Here is a 15678-nt window from a genome sequence, read left to right on the forward strand (position 1 = left end):
AATGTCAGTTTAGTTGGCGCCATCGATTTGAGTTCAACATGCAGACAAAAGAATCCAAAAATCTAACACTAAACTTTGTTAAAACAAGTCATACTATGTTTCTATCCAATCCTCAGGTATCCTAAAATGTAATTAAACTGTAATATTTCATATGGAAAGAAGTATGTTATATAGAAAAGTAAAATTAGCAAGTGCGCGTCCTCTTCATTGAGTACCCACAGACTGATTTCCAACTGTGACTCCCAGTACCAAAACTCTAAATTCTTCCTCGTTTTGGAAGAAGTAAGCCTGAAACCTTGAACAAAGACTGTTGACATCTAGTGGAAGCCATAGGAATTGCAATCTGGGAGCTGGAATATAGGACCCATAGCTTTCCATTGGAAGAGCATGAGATCTCAAAAACAAAAATGGGGGGGGGGGGGGATTTTCTCCTACCATATCAATTGTGTTATAGTCTCATACATTATTTTAACATTTTTACCATCTTCAAAGTGTTTTCTATCCAATGGTTTCTATCCAATTATATGCATATCCTGGCTTCTTGGCCTGAGTAGGCAGTTTACTTTGGGCATTTCAGTCAGGCGGAAATTCTGAAAAAAGGACCCTAGCCCTAACTAATTGTGTTTGTAAAAATTTGCTGTCAGCCCATTATCAGCCTCAAAACATCATTATGTCATGTTTCTCACGTGGTTGAAGCTTATGTCAATATATGGCAGTCAATGGGAAAAGACGCCCTCGATCGCTTGGCGCTTCAGACAGTGGTGCCGGACCGCCTAGTACAGCACTGAGGCCGAGCTCCCTGCCATCCAGGGCCTCTATATCAGGCTGTGTGAAAGGATGGCTTGGAAAATTGTTAAAGACTCCAGACACCGAAGCCGTAGACGGTTCCCTCCCTTCCACACGGCAAACTGTACTAGACCATCAAGTCTGACACGAACAGGCTCCTAAACAGCTTCTATTAGAGACGGGGACAAGGAGAAGTTGAAAATGACCTTGAATATGCCTGCCAGCTGGTCTGCACATTCTCTGAGAATGCTCCCTGGAATACTGTCCGGCCCCATGGATTAAAAACCTTAGAGAGCGAGATCACCCAGTCCCCTCATGCATGGCTCGGTGCTGTTTTCATTTATGTGTGCATAAAATAAAATATTTCATCTGGTAGAGAGGCATCGTTTGGCAGACCACGGCTGGGTCTTCCTTTGTAACACATAATGGATTGTAGCCTCTGCCACATGCATGTTTTATTTTTTATTTCACCTTTATTTAACCAGGTAGGCTAGTTGAGAACAAGTTCTCATTTACAACTGTGACCTGGCCAAGATAAAGCAAAGCAGTGTGACACAGACAACAACACAGAGTTGCACATGGAATAACATGGAAAACAATAAACAAGCCAATAACACAATCAACAAGTCAATGACACAGTAGACAAAAATAAAGTATAACGGCTTTCTTCTGTGGACGAAGGATCGGACCAAAGCGCAGCGTGGTTAGTGTTCAACATGTTTAATAAAGACAATAAACGTGAACACTACAAAATACCCCCCCCCAAAAAATGTGAAAAACCGAAACAGTCCTATCTGGTGCATAGACACAGAAACAGAAGACAACCACCCACAAAACCCAACACAAAACAGGCTACCTAAATATGGTTCCCAATCAGAGACAATGACTAACACCTGCCTCTGATTGAGAACCATATCAGGGAAAACATAGAAATGGGAAAACTAGACACACAACATAGAATGCCCACTCAGCTCACATCCTGACCAACACTAAAACAAAGAAAACACAAAAGAACTATGGTCAGAAAGTCTATATACAGTGTGTGCAAAAGGCATGAGGTAGGCATTAAATAGACCATAGTAGCGAATAATTACAATTTAGCAGATTAACGCTGGATGGATAAATGAGCAGATGATGATGTGCAAGTAGAGATACTAGTGTGCAAAAGAGCAGAAAAGTAAATAGAAACAGTATGGAGATGAGGTAGGTAGATTGGTTGGGCTATTTACAGATGGGCAATGTACAGCTGCAGCGATCGGTTAGCTGCTCAGATATCTGATGTTTAAAGTTGGTGAGGGAAATATAAGTCTCCAGCTTCAGCGATTTTTGCAATTCGTTCCAGTCACTGACAGCAGAGAACTGGAAGGAAAGGCGACCAAATTAGGTGTTGGCTTTGGGGATGATCAATGAGATATACCTGCTGGAACGTGTGCTACAATTGGGTGTTGTTATCTGAGGATATTGTTATCCGCCCCTCCGCTGTCCAGATAATTTAGCCTGTCACAGAGACAGCCATGTGGTTCAATGCAGATTAATTATGATCCACCTGGCGCCAGGGTGGCTGAAGTAATGAGATGAGCCACATGGTGAGGCAACACATCAACCCCCCCACCCACCCCACCCCACCCCATCACGTCCCCACGATCACTCCCTGAAGGTCCACCCTCAAGCGCCACTATTCACAATAGCAGATGGTGAGGAGAAACATAGATGTACTAAACAAGGGTGGGGACATTAATAATGTGAGGTGTGGAATGTTAGAGGTACACTAATACAACGTTCTGGGTATGGTAGAGTGGCGGATGGCCCCGGGAGTGTTTGTCCTCTGTTGAAAGCCAGAAAGAACATATCTCTTTACTTACATAGACTCCCCTCCGTATTCATTTGGATAGTGAAGCTAAAACTTTTAATTTGGTTCTAAACACCAGCATTTGGATTTGAGATCGAATGTTTCATATGAGGTGACGGTACAGAATGTCACCTTTTATTTGAGGGTATTTTCACATGTTCATTTCCATGTTCTTCAAGGTAATTATGATGCAACTATGATGGTGATACAATATGGATAAAAATTATCATCATCAATATTAAGGCTATACATACACACTCAACCATGCAAATTGGCAGAGTTATTATGTATTTGGACATCACACATTATAGTCTTACTCTTATACAGACATTGTACACACACTATATCACATCCAATATCATACACATCAACCTACTCAGATTTGCTACACACATAATATCTTGTCTCAATTTTCTAACATCTGTGGCATTGGCTCACATGCAAACAGGCAAGGGAATAAAACAAATATTGATAGAACCTATTTCTTGAATTCTAAATATCAGACATTTGAAAGCTCTAGTTTTGACCTTCACAATACCTCTGATGGCAGTAACTTTACAAGCAGCAATTATGGTAAATTTAAACTGAGAATAGAATCTAGTTATGGTAAGGAGTGAAATAAGTATAGCCAGTTATAATTGTAATGGTTTAGCAGATTATAAAAAAAGAAGATCAGTCTTTATGTGGCTAAAAGAAAAGGAATATAACATATGCTGTTTACAGGAAACTCACTCTACATCCTTAGATTAAGTTGCGTGGAAAAAGGAATGGTGTGGTGAAATAATATTCTGTCATGGACAAAGGAACTCAAAGGGTATGATGATATTAATTAACAAAAAGTTTGATCTAAATGTGCAAATAGTCAGGAATGATTCGCAGGGAAGGTGGAACCTTTTGAATATGAAAGTGGACGAAAAAGAGATTTGGCTCATTAATCTATATGGTCCAAATCAGGATGATCCACACTTCTTTGAAAACATTTATACCAATTTATTGAACTTACAGGCAACAAATGATCTTATCATTATGGTAGGAGACTATAACACAGTGTTAAGTACCTCAATTGAGTGTAAAGGTAATCACTCTACAAACTATCATCACCCTGCCCTTAAGGAAATCACAAATATTATGGACACAATTAGAAATAGTGGATATTTGGAGACTAAAAAACCTCGACCTAGTGAGATATACATGGGAGGAGACTTAATCAAGCTAGTCATCTTGACTACTTTCTTGTCTCTTTCATCAAAGGTTTAAAATAGTTTTAATAGGAGACAGAATGCGATCGGATCATCATCTAATTGGCATTCACATAACTCTTATAGATTTTCCACGTGGACAGGGATATTGGAAATTTAATCAAAGTTTACTGGAGGACAACTTATTTTTAACTAAGACAAAATAATTTCTAACTGAATTTTCCAGTATAATATAGGTTCAGCAAATCCTGTTATTGTTTGGGATACTTTTAAATGTACCTTCAAGGGGTCATTCAATTCAATATTCATCAATAATAAAAAGCCGTTTCTGGCTAGAGACATGACTAACAAGGGAAATCCATTAACTAATAGTACAGGTAGATAGCAATAAAAACGATACTACAGAGATACAAAATAAGATAGAGGAAAAAAGAAAAAGACCTTGAGGAACTTATTCAAGAATGATCTAATGTAATCTATTACAAAAGAAAGCAAACTGGATGGAATATGGGGAAAAATGCACAAAATTCTTCCTGAATCTCCAATACAGGAACGCTAACAAAAATAATTTGCAGAAACTCGTTACTGTAGACGGAGTGATCTATGATTCTCCGAATGATATTTTAAAAGAGGAAGCAAATTATTTTAGGCAGATGTTCTCTTTTCCGTCTCATCCTTTCCCACTGAATGAAGATTATGGTAAAGAATTATTTCCAAATAATTTTAAAAAATGGAAAATGAACGAATGTACAGAAAGATCATTGAAAAGGCCAAATTACAGAGGAAGAACTTTTTGAAGCTATTAAATCCTTTCAGTCTGGAAAACCCCAGGGCTTGATGGCATACCGGTAGAGGTATATGAAGTATTTTTTTATATACTAAAAGCTTGATTGTTAGATTGTTTTAACTACTCCTATAGAAATGGTAGTCTGTCAGGTACTCAGCAGGAACATCTGATTTCTTAAAACAAGACCCAGATGGCAAATATAAAGACCCAGTCTATTTAAAAAACTGGAGGCCCTCACACTTCAATGGTGTGATGCAAAAATACTAGCAAAATGTATAGCTCTCAGAATTAAAAGTGTTTTACCAGGTATTGTTCATCCTGATCAGACAGGTTTTTTAACATGGAGCATACATTGGTGATAATATATGACAACTATTTGAAATAATAGAACTTCATGAAACATATAAGAAGCCAGGAATGGTATTTATAGCGGATTTTGAAAAGGCATTTGATAAAGTAAAACTGGATTTTATTTATAAATGCCTGGATTTTTTCAATTTCGGTAATTCTCTTATAAATTGGGTAAAAAATAATGTATAGCAACCCCAGGTGTAAGATAGTAGATAACGGCTACTTATCAGAGAGTTTTGAATTGTCAAGAGGATTTCAACAGGGGTGTCCGCTGTCACCATATCTATTCATTATGGCCATCGAAATCCTAGCTATTAAAATCAGATCCAATGACAACATTGGAGGATTAGAAATCCAAGGCTTAAAAACAAAAGGCATCCATGTATGCCGATGACTCAAGTTTTATATTAAGTCTGCAAGCTAGATCCCTGCAATGTAAATCCCTGCAGCTAGATCCCTGCACAATATTACATATTGGATCCTTACTTTTGCATTACCCTGCAGTTTACCTATAAAATGGGCTGATGGTGAAGTAGACATACTCTGTATTTATATCACAAAATATATAAATAAACCTCTCCACAATGAATTTCAATAGAAAACTTGTAAAAATAGACAAGATCCTGCAACCATGGATAAGTAAATACCTGTCTATTTATGGTAAAATGTCCCTGATTATCTCCTTAGTCATATCTCAGTTTACTCACTTATGGTGCTGCCTACTCCTGATGATTCGTTATTCAAATCATATGAGCAAAACATATTTTTCTTTATCTGGGACGCTAACCAGACAAAATATAACATGCCTATCTATATAATGAATATGAATAGGGTGGGTTGAGATTATTAAATATAAAAGCACTAAACCGCTCTCTAGAAGCTTCACTCATTCAAAAATTTTATTAGAGTAGATTATTCAGAAAAGCTCATCCATTGCTTAAACACCGCCTTTTTGCCTTTGTGCAGATTGCCATGTCTCATTTCGATTAATTGAACATTTTTCAAATTATCTCTCTTTTTCAAACAAGCATTGCAGAGCTGGCTACAATTTCAATTTCATCCCCCTGAAAAGATAGAACAAATATTACCACAAATATTTTGGCTGAACTCAAATGTGCTGGTTGATAAAATACCTGTATTTATGGGAAAGATGTTTGAAAAGGGTATTTTGTTCTTAAATTCTAAAGTAAATTGGAATGGTAGAGTTATGTCCTTCATGGAGTTATCAGAATTGTACGGGAAGGTCTGCTCAATCCAAGAGTACAAGCAATTGATTACAGCATTACCTCAAACATGGAGGAGGCAGGTGGCAACGGGAGGAGGTAGGGAACTGCTCTGTCTGCCCAATATAAAGGATCAAACCTGGCGGAGTAATAAAAATAGCATAAATAGGAAAGTATACCAGTTTCATTTGAGGACCAGGATGTTGACAACTGTGCCATACAGATTGCAAAATAGTTGGGAAGAGATTTTCGATGTACAGATTCCATGGTACAGGGTGTATGAGTTGATATATAAAACAACGCAAGATTCAAGACTTAATGCTTTTCAGCTAAAATTATTATACAGAATTCTTGCCACCAACAAAATGTTAAGTATTTGGAGCATAAAATCATCGAAGCTCTGCAGATTTTGTTGTGAGGATACAGAATCAATACACTATTTATTTTGATATTGCCCTCAGGTAGAGGTTTCTGGTCTCAGGTTCAGGATGATGAAATGGTACAAGACATTCTTCTATCATTTCATCAACATTGATGTGGTGAATTAATTTATACTACATCAGGGAAATGGCTAAGAGCTGTGGAAAGCCCCCCATCTCACAGCTAGCCTTCAGAGAGCTGCTCATTGGTGAGCTTGCTGGCTACAGCACCACTGCACCACATTCTGGCCCCTCTACCTCTGTCCCTTCTGCTCCTGCCAGAAGTGGTGTTAATCTGCCCAAATGTATTTCTGCAGGCATGGATATGCCTCAGGGCCAAAAGGGCACAGCATGTAGGCATCATTGTGTTCTTTGCTAAATGAAGTCCCCCATCACCTGCACCACATGCTGATGACCCTATGCTTTACAGCAGAAAGAGACTGCTATGACACATGGCATCAGCGGCACAATATTGTGTAGAGGACTGAGGGTCTTTCAAATATTGAAAGTGTGTAAATAGTTACCCTTGTTATTTAAAATGTATATATATATATATATTTTTTTTTTTTCATTTTGTGAGGGTGTGTTAGAATACCATTTTGGTATTTTGTATATAGTTATTTGCTTCAAAATGTATAACTTGGGTACATTTGGGCAACTTGTGTGGGACACCTGGGTGACCTGGGTGACTTCATGCTAAATGTCATGTAGTAGCACACTCACTCAGGAAGTTATCATTCTGAAACTTTGCACAAGTACTGTTGCCTCTGATGTTTGTCACTGAAATTGTCCACATCATCCTATCTGAATGTTTGTTTTGTCTTGTTCCTTTTAAAGATGATGCAACAACAATAAAATAAAAAAACATGTTTTTTTCCTTGTATTATCTAAACCAGATCTATTGTGTTATAGTCTCCTACATTCAATTCACATTTGTTTTCTTGTGTTTTCTTTCAAATGATACCAAGAGTATGCTAAAACATTTAATTCTCATGAAATCATAAGTGCAATACACCAAAACACAGCTTAACATGTTGTTAATCCAGCCGGCGTGTCAGATTCTAAAAAGGCATTACGGTGAAAGCAAACCATGCGATTATGTGAGGACAGCTCTCAGCAGACAAAACATTACAAACAGCTAGCAGCAAAGTAGATTGGTCACGAAAGTCAGAAAAGCAATACAATTAATCACTTACCTTTGATGATCTTTATATGTGTGCACTCACAAGACTCCCAGTTACACAATAAATGTTTGTTTTGTTCGATAAAGATTCTCTTTATATCCAAAAACCTCTATTTGGTTGGCGCGTTTTGTTCAGTAATCCACAGGCTCGTGCGGTCACGACGGACAGACAAAGGAAAGGTCTCGCTCCCGGCGTGCGCGCATGCACAAATCTGAGGACATCTGGCTATCCACTGACACGACGTGATCATTCTCACTAATTTTTCAGAATAAAAGCCTGAAACTTATGTCTAAAGACTGTTCACACCTTGTGGACGCCATAGGGAAAGGAATCTGGTTGATATCCATTTAAATGGAGGACAGGCTTGCAATGGAAAAGAGTAGTTTCAGAAAAACAGCACTTCCTGGATGGATTTTCCTCAGGTTATCGCCTGCCATATCCGTTCTGTTATACTCACAGACAATATTTTGACAGTTTTGGAACCTTTAGAGTGTTGTCTATCCTAATATGCTAATTATATGCACATTCTCGTTTCTGGGCCTGAGAAATAGGCAGTTTAATTTGGGCACGTTTTTCATCCAAACATCAAAATAATGCCCCCTAGCCTAAAGAAGTTTTAAGAGGTTTTAATATTACGATTATTTATTTGAATTGCTCTCCCTCAAATTTCACCAGATGTTGCTGGCTGGTGTCCCGCTGAATACTCAGTGTACGTTAACTTAAGAGATGTGCAAGGTTGGTAGAATCTTATTAAAAATTATTCACAGCTATAATGGCTGCCAAATGTGCATCCACCAAGTATTAACTCTGGGGTGTGAAGACATCTTAATGTTCTATATTTTCTTTTCACTTTGGAAATGTGGAGTGTGTTGTGTAGATCAGTAGGAAAAAATAATAATGTGTCCCTTTTCAATTTAAGGCAGCAAAATGGGTGTGTAGACTTTCAATAGTGACTGTAGGAAAGTGTGTGAGGCCTGGTAAGGATAACAGGGCTGCATAAAACACCCTCTAACAGATACCATATTCACTTATATTCTCAAAGACTGCATAAATGAAGAATCATGTAGGAATGGATCCTAAGGCAGTAATTCACAACCACTACCAAATAGAGATATTTTAGTTACATTAATTGTTGTCCCAGTCTGTTGTCCCCTCACGTTTCAACATGGCTACCATTGTTCCTGTACCAAAGAAGGCAAAGATAACTGAACTAAATGACTAATGCCCTGTAGCACTCACTTCTGTTATCATGAAGTGCTTTGAGAGACTAGTCAAGGATCATAACACCTCCACCTTACCGGCCACCCTAGACCCACTTCAGTTTACATAACACCCCAAGAGGTCCACAGATAACCAATCACCATCACATTGCCCTATCCCATCTGGACAAAAGGAATACCTATGTAAGAATGCTGTTCATTGACTACAGCTCAGCATTCAACACCATAGTACTCTCCAAGCTCATCATCAAGCTGGAGGCCCTGGGTCCTAACCCCACTCTGTGCAATTGGGTCCTGTACTTTCTGACAGGCTGCCACATGGTGAAGGTAGGAAACAACATCTCCACTTCACTGACCCTCAACACAGGGGCCCCACAAGGGTGCGTGCTCAGCCCCTCCCTGTACTCCCTGTTCACCCACGACTGCGTGGCCATGCACGCCTCCAACTCAATCATCAAGTTTGCAGATGACACAACAGTAGTGGGCTTGATTACCAACAATGACGAGACAGCCTACAGGGATGAGGTGAGGGCACTCAGGTTATTTTCTTGACACCACACTCCATCACTCAATGTCAACAAAACAAAGGAGATGATCGTGGACTTTAGGAAACAGCAGAAGGAGCACCCCCCCTATAAACATCGAAGGGACAGCAGTGGAGAAGGTGGAAAGTTTTAAGTTCCTCACAGGGGGACCTAGTGAATGACCTGCAGAGAGCTGGGACCAAAGTAACAAAGCCTACCATCAGTAACACACTACGCAGCCAGGGACTCAAATCCTGCAGCGCCAAACGTGTCCCCCTGCTTAAGCCAATACATGTCTAGGCTCGTCTGAAGTTTGCTAGAGAGCATTCGGATGATCCAGAAGAAGATTGGGAGAATGTCATATGGTCAGATGAAACCAAAATATAACTTTTTGGTAAAAACTCAACTCTTCGTGTTTGGAGGACAAAGAATGCTGAGTTGCATCCAAAGAACACCATACCCACTGTGAAGCATGGGGGTGGAAACATCATGCTTTGGGGCTGTTTTTCTGCAAAGGGACCAGGACGACTGATCCGTGTATAGGAAATAATGAATGGGGCCATGTACTGTGAGATTTTGAGTGAAAACCTCCTTCCATCAGCAAGGGCATTGAAGATGAAACGTGGCTGGGTCTTTCAGCATGACAATGATCCCAAACACACCACCCAAGCAACGAAGGAGTGGCTTCGTAAGAAGCATTTCAAGGTCCTGGAGTGGCCTAGCCAGTCTCCAGATCTCAACCCCATAGAAAATCTTTGGAGGGAGTTGAAAGTCCATGTTGCCCAGCAACAGCCCCAAAACATCACTGCTCTAGAGGAGATCTGCATGGAGGAATGGGCCAAAATACCAGCAAGTGTGTGTGAAAACCTTGTGAAGACTTACAGAAAACGTTTGACCTCTGTCATTGCCAACAATGGGTATATAACAAAGTATTGAGATAAACTTTTGTTATTGACCAAATACTTATTTTCCAACATAATTTGCAAATAAATTCATTAAAAATCCTACAATGTGATTTTCTGGATTTTTTTTCTCATTTTGTCTGTCATATTTGAAGTGTACCTATGATGAAAATTACAGGCCTCTGTCATCTTTTTAAGTGGGAGAACTTCACAATTGGTGGCTGACTAAATACTTTTTTGCCCCACTGTATATACTGTATATTATACCGTCTACTGCACCTTGCCTATGCCGCTCGTCCATCGCTCATCCATATACTTATATGTACGTATTTTCATTCACCTCTTTAGATTTATGTGTATTAGGTAGTTGTTGGGAAATTGTTAGATTACTTGTTAGATATTACTGTGTTGTCGAAACTAGAAGCACAAGCATTTCGCTACACTCAAACTAAAATCTGCTAACCATGTGTATGTGATCAATAAAATTTGATTTGATATTTTATTGGTTGTGTCATTACAAGTGGCAGAGACTTCTTGTTAGAATAAAGGGCTTCTTGGTGACTCCTTGTTGGAGGGATATATAGTGTTTTTGGTTGATGTGTCAATACATAGGCAACTGTTTTTACTACAACTCAAACAAATGCCATCCTTCTGGGAAAAACAACTGGTTGAATTAATGTTGTTTTCACATAATTTCAACAAAAACATTATATGTGATGACGCTGAATCAACGTGATGTACTGATTGGATTTTCAAAATGTCATCAAGGTAAGGGAATTTTGTATTTTCTTTTCAGCCAGTTTGTTTGAACATAAATCCAAGATTAGTGTAAGATTAGTGACATGGTGAATTTTTGTTGTTGATTTCAATTTGAATTCACGTTAGTTGACAACTCAACCAAATGTAAATCAAAACTGGACATTGAAATGACAGTGGGATACCTAATACTTCAATATACTAAAGCTGAGGGGATGGCTGAGCTGGAGCGCAATAGGTGGAGTGAAACATACAATGAAAATGTCTGATTATCGACACTAATCTTATGCGCACATTCAAACACTGACTTATAGTTATGGAGTTCAAATCAAGTGAAGCCAGTTCAGACAGGAAACCAGTGTGTGCATCATGCATCAGGTGATAGACTCGGCTGGTGTTGCAGTTGACCATAAGTTGACAATTTCCACGCACACATCCTCTGATTGCTGCAGCATCGCAAGCTATGTGCTGGATTTTCTTGCTAATATGCTGCCGCTGTAACATGAGTTACGTGCTATGTTTGCTCTTCCACCACCCCAGCCTCCACCTGTTTGGCTCTGCTTTTGTTTCAGTCAGGTGGATTGATAGCGTATCGAGTTCACTGACTGTAGTTAGTTTATTATCTTAATGATTGCTGCTTGCTCTGGCAGTGAGTTACCCCGAAAGAGCCGAGCCTAATTCCAAGACCTAATATAGACCATTGACATTTATTTTCTAATAAATGGTTGAACAAATGTAGGTGATGTTTTCTGTTTGAACTAAATATTGGTTTTGAGACAGCCATTTGAAATACAGTAGAATTAAACAATATTGACTCATACAAAGCTAAATACGTTCAATTGTTAGACAAGAAGCTTATGAAAGACCAAAGGGTGGAAGGTTGCCTTCTCATTACAATTGTGTAAGAATTTGTAAAAATCCAGCTGTACACTGATGGATTTGGTCATCTGTGGGCTGTGATTTTGATGTAGACTTGATGGCCCGTGAATGAACAATTGGCATGATTATACGATTTAACATCCAATTTGAGAGTAAGACTAAACAACAAAAGACTAATGTGTTTGTTCATGAATTATGCTTAATGACTGCATAGTGTGTTGGGATCCTACCCAACCATCCGGTTGCCTATTTGGACTTAATGAAGCGTTCTGAAAGGGCTTACCTCCGGTTTCTTAACTTCCTCAAAGCCTGCTGCTGGTTTGGGATGTATTGCTGTGTTCAATAGTTGTGCACTGCTATGTGCCCTTGGATTGGAATTGATTACATGATAGAGCACATACCTTAGTAGTGCTCAGCACATGTCTGATCACATGTCTCACATTGCTGGCTGAAAGCCTCATGGATTATCAACAGGAGCATTTTTAACGGAGAAAACAAGAATGTATGTAACTTTCCTTGTCCCAGTCTGTAATCCCCACGTCTCAAGCTGACCACCATCATTCCTGTTTCCAAGAACTCTAATGCTGCCACAATGACTACCAGCCTGTAGCACTCACATCTGTAATCATTAAATGCTTGAAAGTCTGGTTATGGCACACATCAACTCCATCATCCCAGACCCACTCCAATTTGCATAGCGCCCAAACAGATCCATAGATGATACAATCTCAATTGTACTCCACACTGCCCTCACCCACCTAGATAAGAAGAATACCAGTATGAAAATGCTGTTCATTGACTACGTGGCTTCAGCGTTCGACACCATAGTACCATCCATGCTCGTCACCAAGCTTGGGATCCTGGGACTGAACACCTCTCTCTGCAACTGGATCCTGGAGTTCCTGACTGGCCGACCCCAGGTAGTGAGGGTAGGCAACATCCCCTCAGCCACACTGAACCTCAACATGGGGCCCACAGGGATGTGTGCTTAGTCCTCTGTTGTACTCACTGATCACCCATATCTGCGTGGCCACGTACGACTCCAACACCATCATCAAGTTTGCTGACTACACTACGGTGGTAGGCCTTTCACCACTGACGATGAGACAGCCTAAAGGGAGGAGGTTAATGACCTGGCAGTATGGTGCCAGGAAAACAATATCTCCCTCAATGTCAGTAAGATCAAGGAGCTGATTGTGGACTACAGGAAATGGGGGAGAGGGAGGGGTGGGGAGGGAAGTGGAGCAGGTCGAGAACTTCAAGTGTCCAAATCACTAAGGGCTTATAATGGTTCACACACACGCAAACAGTCTTGAAGAAGCCGCGACAGCTTATCAGGCACCTACCCTTTTCCACATGTTGTTACCTTACAGCCTTATTCTAAAATGAATATACAAAAATAATCCTCATCAATCTACACACAATAGCCCATAATGACAAAGCAAAATCAGATTTTAATACATTTTTGCACATTTATTACAAATAAAAAAACAGAAATAACTTATTTACATAAGTATTCAGACCTTTTGCTAAGAGACTTGAATTTGAGCTCAGGTACATCCTGTTTCCATTGATCATCCATGAAATGTTTCTACAACTTGATTGTTGTAGATTGATTGTGTATTGATTGTGTCCACCTAAATGCAATTGATTGGACATGCTTTGGAAAGCACACACCTGTCTACATTAGGTTCTACAGTTGACAGTGCATGTCAGAGCAAAAACCAAACCAAGACTCTTCCTAGAGCTGGCTGCCCAGCCAACCTGAGCAATCAGGGGAGAAAGGCCTTGGTCAGAGAAGTGGCCAAGAACCCGATGGTCACTCTGACAGAGCTCCAGCCTTCCTCTGTGGAGATGGGAGAACCTTCCAGAAGGACAACCATCTCTGCAGCACTCCACCAATTACACTCTCAGACCATGAGAAACAGGATTTTCTGGTCTGATGAAACCAAGATTGAACTCTTTGGCCTGAATGCCAAGCATCACGTCTGGGGGAAACCTGGCACCATTCCTATGGTGAAGCATGGTGGTGGCAGCATCATGCTGTGGGGATGTTTTTCAGCGGCAGGGACTGAGAGACTAGTCATGTGTGAGGCAAAGATGAATGAAGCAAAGTACAGAGAGATCCTTGATGAAAACCTGCTCCAGAGCGTTTAGGTCCTCAGACTGGGGCGAAGGTTCGCCTTCCAAAAGGACAAAGACCCTAAGCACACAGCCAAGACAACACAGGAGTGGCTTCGGGACAAATCTCTGAATGTCCTTGAGTGGCTCAGCCAGAGCCCGGTCTTGAAACCCAATCAAATATATCTAGAGAGAACTGAAAATAGCTGTGCAGCAACGCTCCCCATCCAACCTGACAGAGCATGAGAGGATCTGGAGAGAATATGGGGGGAAATCCCCAAATACAGGTGTGCCAAGCTTGTAGTGTCATACCTATGAAGACTCAAGGTTGTAAGGTGCTTCAATTAAGTACTGAGTAAAGGGTCTGAATACTTATGTAAATGTGATGTTTCAGTTTTTAAATTGTAATAAATTTGCTAACAGTTCTAAAGTTTTTGCTTTGTCATAATGGGGTATTTTGTGTAGATTGATGATGGGAAAAAATGATTTAATCAATAGAAAAATAAGGCTGTAACCTAACAAAATGTGGAAAAGACTTTCTGACGGCACTGTATAGTTGCATTCTCATGCTTCTTTAACTCTCATCGTAGTTCTTGTGTGGTATTTATTCTTTCAAATCTTTCCTATTATTATCTATATTATTATCACTGCATTGTTGGAAAGAGCTTTCAAGATACGCATTTCACTGTACTGTTTTACACCTGCTGAATCCGGTGCAAGTGGCGAATACATTTTGAAACTTGAAACTTAAATTCCCCTTTGTCTACAAATGAATCATTAATATGTTGGATTCATGTCTGTATCTCAACCAACAATCTACATTAAAGAATAGGAATTAATCATTTAAAGTATGATTTGATTTCTTTAACTTAGATTTTTGGTTGACATAGAGATGTGAATCCAACAAACTGGAATTAAAGACAGACTAGTCAATGGCACAGAGTGAACTATCCAAAAAGAAGATAAATCTCCTGTTAATTGCGTTGACAACCAAACACAATTCAATATCACTTTTGAAATACAATAAATATTCTATTAACTTGTTAACAAATTATATGTTGGATTCACATCTCCAACTCAACCAACAACGTAAATTGAAAAATGGGATAAAGCCAGTGGCTCAGATTAATTCATATGTTGTATAAATAAACAAAATAGCTGACATTGTATTCCCATTTTACCTTTGCCGTGCTTTTAAATTGTTGAAAGCGCAGAATAGACATTTGGGTGACAACTAAACAAAAAAAATGGACCTTTTCTTTCATTGGAATTTAGTTGTGTTTTTAGATGGTTGAAAGCATTGAGATAATACATTAGAAATTCAACTAACTTTTGGCTATCTTTTTGAGTGGGTGAATATAGGTTGTAATCTAATTGATCAACGTCTCAACCAAATATTGCCCAATGACGTGGTGTGCCCAGTGGGCTATTCCTAGGCTTAAGCTATAGACTTCAATTCTTGTTATTTTTAAAAGCCA

The sequence above is a fragment of the Oncorhynchus kisutch genome, linkage group LG2, assembly GCF_002021735.2.
Source record: "Oncorhynchus kisutch isolate 150728-3 linkage group LG2, Okis_V2, whole genome shotgun sequence".
In the NCBI taxonomy this organism is placed as follows: domain Eukaryota; kingdom Metazoa; phylum Chordata; class Actinopteri; order Salmoniformes; family Salmonidae; genus Oncorhynchus; species Oncorhynchus kisutch.